Consider the following 12,248-nt stretch of genomic DNA (forward strand, 5'->3'; position numbering starts at 1 on the left):
ACAATAAGACACAATGCCGACTTAAGTACAAGAAAACTGACTCTTCTTACTGTCTACGTTTCAACTATTCCTATGACACTAGTTATAGATTCCGATAATTCACTTCAGGTTTACCTGTATCGCTCTGACCGTCTTATTGACGATGAAACTCAGAAATTGCATCCGAATTAAATACAAAAATCACAATGCCGACTCAAGTACAAGAAGTCTGGCTCTTCTTACTGTCTATGTTTTGAACTTTTCCTGTGACACCGGTTTCAGATTCCGATGCTTCACTTAAGGTTTACCTGTAACCAGCTGACCCTTCTTATTGACGATGAAACACAGATATTGCATCGGAATTAAATACAAAAGGCACAATTCCGACTTAAGCACAAGAAGACTGACTCTTCTTGCTGTCTAAGTTTTGAACCATTCCCTGTGACTCTAGTTTCAGATTGCGATGCTTCACTTTAGGTTTACTGTATCTCTCTCACCTCCTTAATGACGATGAAACACAGAAATTGCATCTTAACTAAATACAAAATGCACAATGCAGACTTAAGTACAAGAAGACTGACTTTTCCTTACTGTCTATGGTTTGAACCCTTTCCTGTGACACTAGTTATAGATTCCGATGCTTCACTTTAGGTTTATTGTATCCATTTGACCTTCGTATTGACGACCAAACACAGAAGTTTCAATCGGAATAAAATACAAAAAGCACAATGCCCGACCCTCAAGTACAAGAAGACTATTTCTTCTTGCTGCCTATGTTTTGAACCATTCCTGTGACACTAGTTACAGATTCCGATGCTTCACTTCAGGTTTACTGCATCCCTGTGACCTTCTAATTGACGATGAAACAAAGAAATGGCTTCGGAATCATATACAGATGGCACAATGCCGACTTAAAGTGCATGAAAACTGACTCTTCTTACTGTCTATGTTTTGAACCCATTCCTGTGTCACTAGTTATAGATTCCGATGCTCACCTTAGTTTTTACTGTATCCTTCTGACCTTCTTATTGACGATGAAAGACGGAAATTGCATCGGAATTAAATACAAAAGGCACAATGCCGACTTAAGTACAAGAAGACTGACTCTTCAAACTGCCTATGTTTTGAACCATTCCGGTGACACTAGTTATAGATTCCGATGCTTCACTTCATGTTTACTGTATCCCTCTGACCTTCTTATTGACGATGAGACACAGAAATTGCATCGGAATTAAATACAAAAGGCACAATGCCGACTCGATTACAAGAAGACTGGATCCTCTTACTGTCTGTGTTTGAACCATTCCTGTGACACTAGTTATGGATTCCGATGCTTCACTTCAGGTTTACTGTATCCCTCTGACCATCTTATAGACGATGAAACACAGAAATTGCATTGGATTTATATACAAATGGCACAATGCCGACTTAAGTACAAGAAGACCGACTCGTCTTACTGTCTACGTTTTGAACCATTCCTGTGACACTAGTTATAGATTCCGATGCTTCACTTCAGGTTTTACTGTATCCCTCTGACCTTCTTATTGACGATGAAACACAGAAATTGCATCGGAATTATATACAAAAATTCACAATGCCGACTCAACTACAAGAAGACAGGTGTCTATGATTTGAACCTTTTCCTGTGAGACCGGTTTTAGATTCCGATGCTTCACTTCAGGTTTACTGTATCCCTTGGACAATTCTTATTGACGACGAAACACAGAAATTGCATCGGAATTGAATAGAGTGGGCACAATGCCAACTTAAGTACTGAAAACTGACCTCTTCTTACTGTCTATGTTTTGAACCATTCCTGTGACACTAGTTATAGATTCCGATGTATCACTTGAGGTTTACTGTATCCCTCTGACCTTCTTACTGACGAATGAAACACAGAAATTGCATCGGAATTAAATACAAAAGGCACAATGCGGACTTAAGTAAAAAGAAAACTGACTCTTCTTACTGTCTATGTTTGAACCATTCTGTGACAGTAGTTATAGATTCCGATGCTTCACTTCAGGTTTACTGTATCCCCTCTGACCCTCCTTATTAATGATGAAACACAGAAATTGCATCCGGAATTAAATACAAACGGCACAATGCCCTCTTAAGTACAAGAAAAACTGACTCTTCTTACTGTTCTATGTTTTGATCCATTCCTGTACCACTAGCTACAGATTGCGATGCTTCACTTCAGGTTTACTGTATCCCTCTGACCTTCTTATTGACGACGAAACACAGATATTGCATCGGAATGAAATACAAAAAGGCACAATGCCGAATAAATTACAAGAAGACTGGCTCTTATTACTGTAGAAGTTTTGAACCTCCCCTGTGTGACGGGTTTTGAATTCCGATTATTCACTACAGGTCTACTGTATCCCTCTGACCTTCTTATTGACGATGAAACACAGAAATTGCATCGGAATTAAATACATAAGACACAATGCCGACTTAAGTACAAGAAAACTGACTCTTCTTACTGTCTATTTTTAAACCATTCCTATGACACTAGTAATAGATTCCGATGCTTCACTTCAGGTTTACTGTATCCCTCTGACCTCCTTATTAACGATAAAACACAGAAAATTGATCGGAATTTAACACAAAAGGCACAATGCCGACTCAAGTACAAGAAGACTGGATCTTCTTACTGTCTATTTTTTGATCCATGCCTATGACACTAGTTATAGGTTCCGATGGTTAACTTCAGTTTTTCTGTATCCCAGTGACAATCTTATTGACGGTGAAACACAGAAATTGCATCGGAATTAAATACAAATATCACAATGCCGACTCAAATACAAGAAGTCTGGCTCTTCTAACTGTCTATGTTTTGAACTTTTCCTGTGACACCTGTTTTAGATTCCGATACTTCACTTCAGGTTTACTGTATTCCTTGGACCTTCTTATTGACGACGAACACAAAAATTGAATCGGGATTAAATAGAAAATGCACAACGCCGACTTAAGTACATGAAAACTCACTCTTATTCCTGTCTATGTTTTGAACCATTCCTGTGACACTAATTATTGATTCCGATGCTTCACTTCAGGTTTACTGTATCCAGCTGAATTTCATATTGACAATGAAACACAGAAGTTGCATCGGAATTAAATACAAAAGTCACAATGCCGACATAAGTACAAGAAGACTGACTCCTCTAACTGTCTATGTTTTGAACCATTGCTGTGACACTAGTTATAGATTCCGATGCTTCACTTCAGGTTTACTGTATCCCTCTGACCGTCTTATTGACGATGCAACACTGAAATTACATCGGAATTAAATACAAAAGGACAAGGCCGACTCAGGTACAAGAAGTCTGGCTCTTCATACTGTCTATGTTTTGAACCTTTCCTGTGAAACCGGTTTAAGATTCCGATGCTTCACTTCAGGTTTACTGTATCCCTTGGTCCTTCTTATTGTCGACGAAACACAGAAATTGCATCGGAATTAAATAGAAAAGGAACAATGCCGACTTAAGTACAAGAAAAAAGACTCTTCTTAATATCTAAGTTTTGAACCATTCCTGTGACACTAGTTATAGATTCCGATGCTTCACTTCAGGTTTACTGTATCCAGCTGACTTTCTTATTGACGATGAAACACAGAAACTGCATCGGAATTAAATACAAAAGGCACAATGCCGACTTAAGTGCAAGAAGACTGACTCTTCTTACTGTCTATGTTTTGAAACATTCCTGTGACACAAGTTATAGTTTCCGATGCTTCACTTCAGTTTTATTGTATCCGTCTGACCCTCTTATTGACGATGAAACACAGAAATTGTATCGGAATTAAATACAAAAGGCACAATGCCTTCTCAAGTACTAGAAAACTGACTCATCTTACTGTCTATGTTTTGAACCATTCCTGTGACACTAGTTATAGATTCCGATGCATCACTTCAGGTTTACTGTATCCCTCTGACCTTCTTATTGACGTTGAAACACAGAAAATGCATCGGAATTAAATACAAGAGGCACAATGATGACTTAAGTACAAGAAAACTGACTCTTCTTTCTGTCTATGTTTGAACCATTCCTGTGACACTAGTTATAGATTCCGATGCATCACTTGAAGTTTACTGTATCCCTCTGACCTTCTTATTGACGATGAAACACAGATAATGCATCGGAATTAAATACAAAAGGCACAATGCAGACTTAAGTATAAGAAAACAGACCCTTCTTACTGTCTATGCTTTGAACCATTCCTGTGACACTAGTTATAGATTCCGATGCTTCACTTCAGGTTTACTGTATCCCTGTGACCGTCTTATTAACGATGAAACACAGAAATTGCATCGGAATTAAATACAAAAGGCACAATGCCGGCTCGGGTACAATAAGTCTGGCTCTTCTTACTGTCTATGTTTGAACCTTTCCTGTGAGTCCGGTTTTAGATTCCTATGCTTCACATCGGGTTTACTGTATCCCTTGGACCTTCTTATTGACGACGAAACACAGAAATTGCATCGGAATTAAATCGTAAAGGCACAATGCCGACTTAAGTACAAGAAAACAGGCTCTTCTTAATAGCTATGTTTTGAACCATTCCTGTGACACTAGTTATAGATTCCGATGCTTCACTTTAGGTTTACTGTATCCCTCTGACCTCCTTATTAATGATGAAACACAGAAATTGCATGGGAATTAAATACAAAAGGCACAATGCCGACTTAAGTACAAGAAAACTGACTCTTCTTACTATCTATGTTTTGATCCATTCCTGTGACACTAGCTATAGATTGCGATGCTTCACTTCAGGTTTACTGTATCCCTCTGACCTTCTTATTGACGACGAAACACAGATATTGCATCGGAATTAAATACAAAAGGCACAATGGCGACTAAATTACAAGAAGACTGGCTCTTCTTACTGTAGAAGTTTTGAACCTCTCCTGTGTGACGGGATTTGAATTCCGATTATTCACTACAGGTCTACTGTATCCCTCTGACCTTCTTATTGACGATGAAACACAGAAATTGCATCGGAATTAAATACATAAGACACAATGCCGACTTAAGTACAAGAAAACTGACTCTTCTTACTGTCTATTTTTAAACCATTCCTATGACACTAGTAATAGAATCCGATGCTTCACTTCAGGTTTACTGTATCCCTCTGACCTCCTTATTGACGATAAAACACAGAAAATTGATCGGAATTTAATACAAAAGGCACAATGCCGACTCAAGTACAAGAAGACTGGCTCTTCTTACTGTCTATGTTTTGAACCATGCCTATGACACTAGTTATAGATTCCGATGCTTAACTTCAGTTTTTCTGTATCCCTGTGACAATCTTATTGACGGTGAAACACAGAAATTGCATCGGAATTAAATACAAATATCACAATGCCGACTCAAATACAAGAAGTCTGGCTCTTCTTACTGTCTATATTTTGAACTTTTCCTGTGACACCTGTTTTAGATTCCGATGCTTCACTTCAGGTTTACTGTATTCCTTGGACCTTCTTATTGACGACGAACACAAAAATTGAAACGGGATTAAATAGAAAATGCACAACGCCGACTGAAGTAAATGAAAACTCACTCTTATTCCTGTCTATGTTTTGAACCATTCCTGTGACACTAATTATTGATTCCGATGCTTCACTTCAGGTTTACTGTATCCAGCTGAATTTCATATTGACAATGAAACACAGAAATTGCATCGGAATTAAATACAAATATCACAATGCCGACATAAGTACAAGAAGAATGACTCCTCCAACTGTCTATGTTTTGAACAATTGCTGTGACACTAGTTATAGATTCCGATGCTTCACTTCAGGTTTACTGTATCCCTCTGACCATCTTATTGACGATGCAACACTGAAATTACATCGGAATTAAATACAAAAGGACAAGGCCGACTCAGGTACAAGTTGTCTGGCTCTTCATACTGTCTATGTTTTGAACCTTTCCTGTGAAACCGGTTTAAGATTCCGATGCTTCACTTCAGGTTTACTGTATCCCTTGGACCTTCTTATTGTCGACGAAACACAGAAATTGCATCGGAATTAAATAGAAAAGGAACAATGCCGACTTAAGTACAAGAAAAAAGACTCTTCTTAATATCTAAGTTTTGAACCATTCCTGTGACACTAGTTATAGATTCCGATGCTTCACTTCAGGTTTACTGTATCCAGCTGACCTTCTTATTGACGATGAAACACAGAAATTGCATCGGAATTAAATACAAAAGGCACAATGCCGACTCAAGTACTAGAAGACTGACTCATCTTACTGTCTATGTTTTGAACCATTCCTGTGACACTAGTTATAGATTCCGATGCATCACTTCAGGTTTACTGTATCCCTCTGACCTTCTTATTGATGACGAAACACAGAAAATTGATCGGAATTTAATACAAAAGGCACAATGTTGACTTAAGTACAAGAAAACTGACTCTTCTTACTGTCTATGTTTGAACCATTCCTGTGACACTAGTTATAGATTCCGATGCATCACTTGAAGTTTACTGTATCCCTCTGACCTTCTTATTGACCATGAAACACAGATAATGCATCGGAATTAAATACAAGAGGCACAATGTTGACTTAAGTACAAGAAAACTGACTCTTCTTACTGTCTATGTTTTGAACCATTCCTGTGACACTAGTTATAGATTCCGATGTATCACTTGAGGTTTACTGTATCCCTCTGACCTTCTTACTGACGATGAAACACAGAAATTGCATCGGAATTAAATACAAAAGGCACAATGCGGACTTAAGTAAAAGAAAACTGACTCTTCTTACTGTCTATGTTTGAACCATTCCTGTGACAGTAGTTATAGATTCCGATGCTTCACTTCAGGTTTACTGTATGCCTCTGACCTCCTTATTAATGATGAAACACAGAAATTGCATCGGAATTAAATACAAAAGGCACAATGCCGACTTAAGTACAAGAAAACTGACTCTTCTTACTGTCTATGTTTTGATCCATTCCTGTGACACTAGCTATAGATTGCGATGCTTCACTTCAGGTTTACTGTATCCCTCTGTCCTTCTTATTGACGACGAAACACAGATATTGCATCGGAATTAAATACAAAAGGCACAATCCCGACTAAATTACAAGAAGACTGGCTCTTCTTACTGTAGAAGTTTTGAACCTCTCCTGTGTGACGGGTTTTGAATTCCGATTATTCACTACAGGTCTACTGTATCCCTCTGACCTTCTTATTGACGATGAAACACAGAAATTGCATCGGAATTAAATACATAAGACACAATGCCGACTTAAGTACAAGAAAACTGACTCTTCTTACTGTCTACTTTTAAACCATTCCTATGACACTAGTAATAGATTCCGATGCTTCACTTCATGTTTACTGTATCCTTCTGACCTCCTTATTAACGATAAAACACAGAAAATTGATCGGAATTTAATACAAAAGGCACAATGCCGACTCAAGTACAAGAAGACTGGCTCTTCTTACTGTCTATGTTTTGATCCATGCCTATGACACTAGTTATAGATTCCGATGGTTAACTTCAGTTTTTCTGTATCCCTGTGACAATCTTATTGACGGTGAAGCACAGAAATTGCATCGGAATTAAATACAAATATCACAATGCCGACTCAAATACAAGAAGTCTGGCTCTTCTTACTGTCTATGTTTGAACTTTTCCTGTGACACCTGTTTTAGATTCCGATACTTCACTTCAGGTTTACTGTATTCCTTGGACCTTCTTATTGACGACGAACACAAAAATTGAATCGGGATTAAATAGAAAATGCACAACGCCGACTTAAGTACATGAAAACTCACTCTTATTCCTGTCTATGTTTTGAACCATTCCTGTGACACTAATTATTGATTCCGATGCTTCACTTCAGGTTTACTGTATCCAGCTGTATTTCATATTGTCAATGAAACACAGAAGTTGCATCGGAATTAAATACAAAAGTCACAATGCCGACATAAGTACAAGAAGACTGACTCCTCTAACTGTCTATGTTTTGAACCATTGCTGTGACACTAGTCATAGATTCCGATGCTTCACTTCAGGTTTACTGTATCCCTCTGACCATCTTATAGACGATGAGACACAGAAATTGCATTGGATTTATATACAAATGGCACAATGCCGACTTAAGTACAAGAAGACCGACTCGTCTTACTGTCTACGTTTTGAACCATTCCTGTGACACTAGTTATAGATTCCGATGCTTCACTTCAGGTTTACTGTATCCCTCTGACCTTCTTATTGACGATGAAACACAGAAATTGCATCGGAATTATATACAAAATTCACAATGCCGACTCAACTACAAGAAGACAGGTGTCTATGATTTGAACTTTTCCTGTGAGACCGGTTTTAGTTTCCGATGCTTCACTTCAGGTTTACTGTATCCCTTGGACGTTCTTATTGACGACGAAACACAGAAATTGCATCGGAGTTAAATAGAAAAGGAACAATGCCGACTTAAGTACAAGAAAAAAGACTCTTCTTAATATCTAAGTTTTGAACCATTCCTGTGACACTAGTTATAGATTCCGATGCTTCACTTCAGGTTTACTGTATCCCTCTGACCTTCTTATTGACGTTGAAACACAGAAAATGCATCGGAATTAAATACAAGAGGCACAATGATGACTTAAGTACAAGAAAACTGACTCTTCTTACTGTCTATGTTTGAACCATTCCTGTGACACTAGTTATAGATTCCGATGCATCACTTGAAGTTTACTGTATCCCTCTGACCTTCTTATTGACGATGAAACACAGATAATGCATCGGAATTAAATACAAAAGGCACAATGCAGACTAAAGTATAAGAAAACAGACCCTTCTTACTGTCTATGCTTTGAACCATTCCTGTGACACTAGTTATAGATTCCGATGCTTCACTTCAGATTTACTGTATCCCTGTGACCGTCTTATTAACGATGAAACACAGAAATTGCATCGGAATTAAATACAAAAGGCACAATGCCGGCTCGGGTACAATAAGTCTGGCTCTTCTTACTGTCTATGTTTGAACCTTTCCTGTGAGTCCGGTTTTAGATTCCTATGCTTCACATCGGGTTTACTGTATCCCTTGGACCTTCTTATTGACGACGAAACACAGAAATTGCATCGGAATTAAATCGTAAAGGCACAATGCCGACTTAAGTACAAGAAAACAGGCTCTTCTTAATATCTATGTTTTGAACCATTCCTGTGACACTAGTTATAGATTCCGATGATTCACTTTAGGTTTACTGTATCCCTCTGACCTCCTTATTAATGATGAAACACAGAAATTGCATCGGAATTAAATACAAAAGGCACAATGCCGACTTAAGTACAAGAAAACTGACTCTTCTTACTGTCTATGTTTTGATCCATTCCTGTGACACTAGCTATAGATTGCGATGCTTCACGTCAGGTTTACTGTATCCCTCTGACCTTCTTATTGACGACGAACACAGATATTGCATCGGAATTAAATACCAAGGGCACAATGGCGACTAAATTACAAGAAGACTGGCTCTTCTTACTGTAGAAGTTTTGAACCTCTCCTGTGTGACGGGATTTGAATTCCGATTATTCACTACAGGTCTACTGTATCCCTCTGACCTTCTTATTGACGATGAAACACAGAAATTGCATCGGATTTAAATACATAAGACACAATGCCGACTTAAGTACAAGAAAACTGACTCTTCTTACTGTCTATTTTTAAACCATTCCTATGACACTAGTAATAGATTCCGATGATCACTTCAGGTTTACTGTATCCCTCTGACCTCCTTATTGACGATAGAACACAGAAAATTGATCGGAATTTAATACAAAAGGCACAATTCCGACTCAAGTACAAGAAGACTGGCTCTTCTTACTGTCTATGTTTTGAACCATGCCTATGACACTAGTTATAGATTCCGATGCTTAACTTCAGTTTTTCTGTATCCCTGTGACAATCTTATTGACGGTGAAACACAGAAATTGCATTGGAATTAAATACAAATATCACAATGCCGACTCAAATACAAGAAGTCTGGCTCTTCTTACTGTCTATGTTTTGAACTTTTCCTGTGACACCTGTTTTAGATTCCGATGCTTCACTTCAGGTTTACTGTATTCCTTGGACCTTCTTATTGACGACGAACACAAAAATTGAAACGGGATTAAATAGAAAATGCACAACGCCGACTTAAGTAAATGAAAACTCACTCTTATTCCTGTCTATGTTTTGAACCATTCCTGTGACACTAATTATTGATTCCGATGCTTCACTTCAGGTTTACTGTATCCAGCTGAATTTCATATTGTCAATGAAACACAGAAGTTGCATCGGAATTAAATACAAAAGTCACAATGCCGACATAAGTACAAGAAGACTGACTCCTCTAACTGTCTATGTTTTGAACCATTGCTGTGACACTAGTTATAGATTCCGATGCTTCACTTCAGGTTTACTGTATCCCTCTGACCATCTTATAGACGATGAAACACAGAAATTGCATCGGAATTAAATACAAAACGCACAATGCCGACTTCAGTACAAGAAAACTGACTCTCCTTACTGTCTTTGTTTTGAACCATTCCTCTGACACTAGTAATAGATTCCGTTGCTTCACGTCAGGTTTACTGTATCCCTCTGACCTTCATATTGACGATGAAACACAGAAATTGCCTTAGAATTAAGTACAAAAGGCACAATGCCGACTTAAGTACAAGAAAACTGACTCTTCTTACTGTCTATGATTTGAACCATTCCTGTGACACTAGTTATGGATTCCGATGCTTCACTTCAGGTTTACTGTATCATTCTGACCTTCTTATTTACGATGAAACACAGAAATAGCATCGGAATTGAATACAAAAATGACAATGCCGACATAAGTACAAGAAAACTGACTCTTCTTACAATCTATGTTTTGAACCATTCCTGTGACACTAGTTATAGATTCCGATGCTTCACTTCAGGTTTACTGTATCCCTCTGACATTCTTATTTACGATGAAACACAGAAATTGCATCAGAATTATATACAAAACGCACAATGCCGACTTAAGTACAAGAAAACTGACTCTCCTTACTGTCTTTGTTTTGAACCATTCCTCTGACACTAGTAATAGATTCCGTTGCTTCACGTCAGGTTTACTGTATCCCTCTGACCTTCTTAATTACGATGAAACACAGAAATTGCATCTGAATTAAATACAAAAATGACAATGCCGACATAAGTACAAGAAAACTGTCTCTTCTTACTGTCTATGTTTGAACCATTCCTGTGATACTAGTTATCGATTCCGATGTTTCACTTCAGGTTTACTGTATCCCTCTGACTTTCTTATTGACGATGAAACACAGAAATTGCATCGGAATTAAATGCAATAGGAACAATGCCGACTTAAGTACAAGAAGACTGACTCTTCTTACTGTCTATGTTTTGAACCATTCCTGTGACAGTAGTTTTGGATTCCGATGCTTTACTTCTGGTTTAATGTATCCCTCTGACCTTCTTATTGACGATGAAACACAGAGATTGCATCGGAATTAAATACAAAAGGCACAATGCCGACTTAAGTACACAAATACTGACTCTTCTTACTGTCTATGATTTGAACTTTTCCTGTGACACTAGTTATAGATTCCGATACTTCACTTCAGGTTTACTGTATCCCTCTGACATTCTTATTGACGATGAAACACAGAAATTGCATCGGAATTAAATACAAAATGCACAATGCCGATTTAAGTACAAGAAAACTGACTCTTCTTACAATCTATGTTTTGAACCATTCCTGTGACACTAGTTATAGATTCCGATGCTTCACTTCAGGTTTACTGTATCCCTCTGACCTTCTTCTTTACGATGAAACACAGAAATTGCATCACAACTAAATACAAAAGGCACAATGCCGATTTAAGTACAAGAAAACTGACTCTTCTTACTATCTATGATTTGAACCATTCCTGTGACATTAGTTACAGATTCTGAAGCTTCACTTCAGGTTTACTGTATCCCTCTGACCTTCTTATTGACGATGAAGCACAGAAAATGCATCGGAATTAAATACAAGGGGCACAATGCAGTCTAAAGTACAAGAAAACTGACTCTTCTTACTGTGTATGTTATGAACCATTCCTGTGACACTAGTTATAGATTCCGAATCTTCACTTCAGGTCAACTGTATCCCTCTGACCTTCCTATTGACGATGAATCACAGAAATTGCATCGGAATTAAATACAAAATGCAGAATGCCGACATAAGTACAAGTAAACTGACTCTTCTTACTGTCTA

Source organism: Schistocerca piceifrons, chromosome 9 (assembly GCF_021461385.2).
Source record: "Schistocerca piceifrons isolate TAMUIC-IGC-003096 chromosome 9, iqSchPice1.1, whole genome shotgun sequence".
NCBI lineage: Eukaryota > Metazoa > Arthropoda > Insecta > Orthoptera > Acrididae > Schistocerca > Schistocerca piceifrons.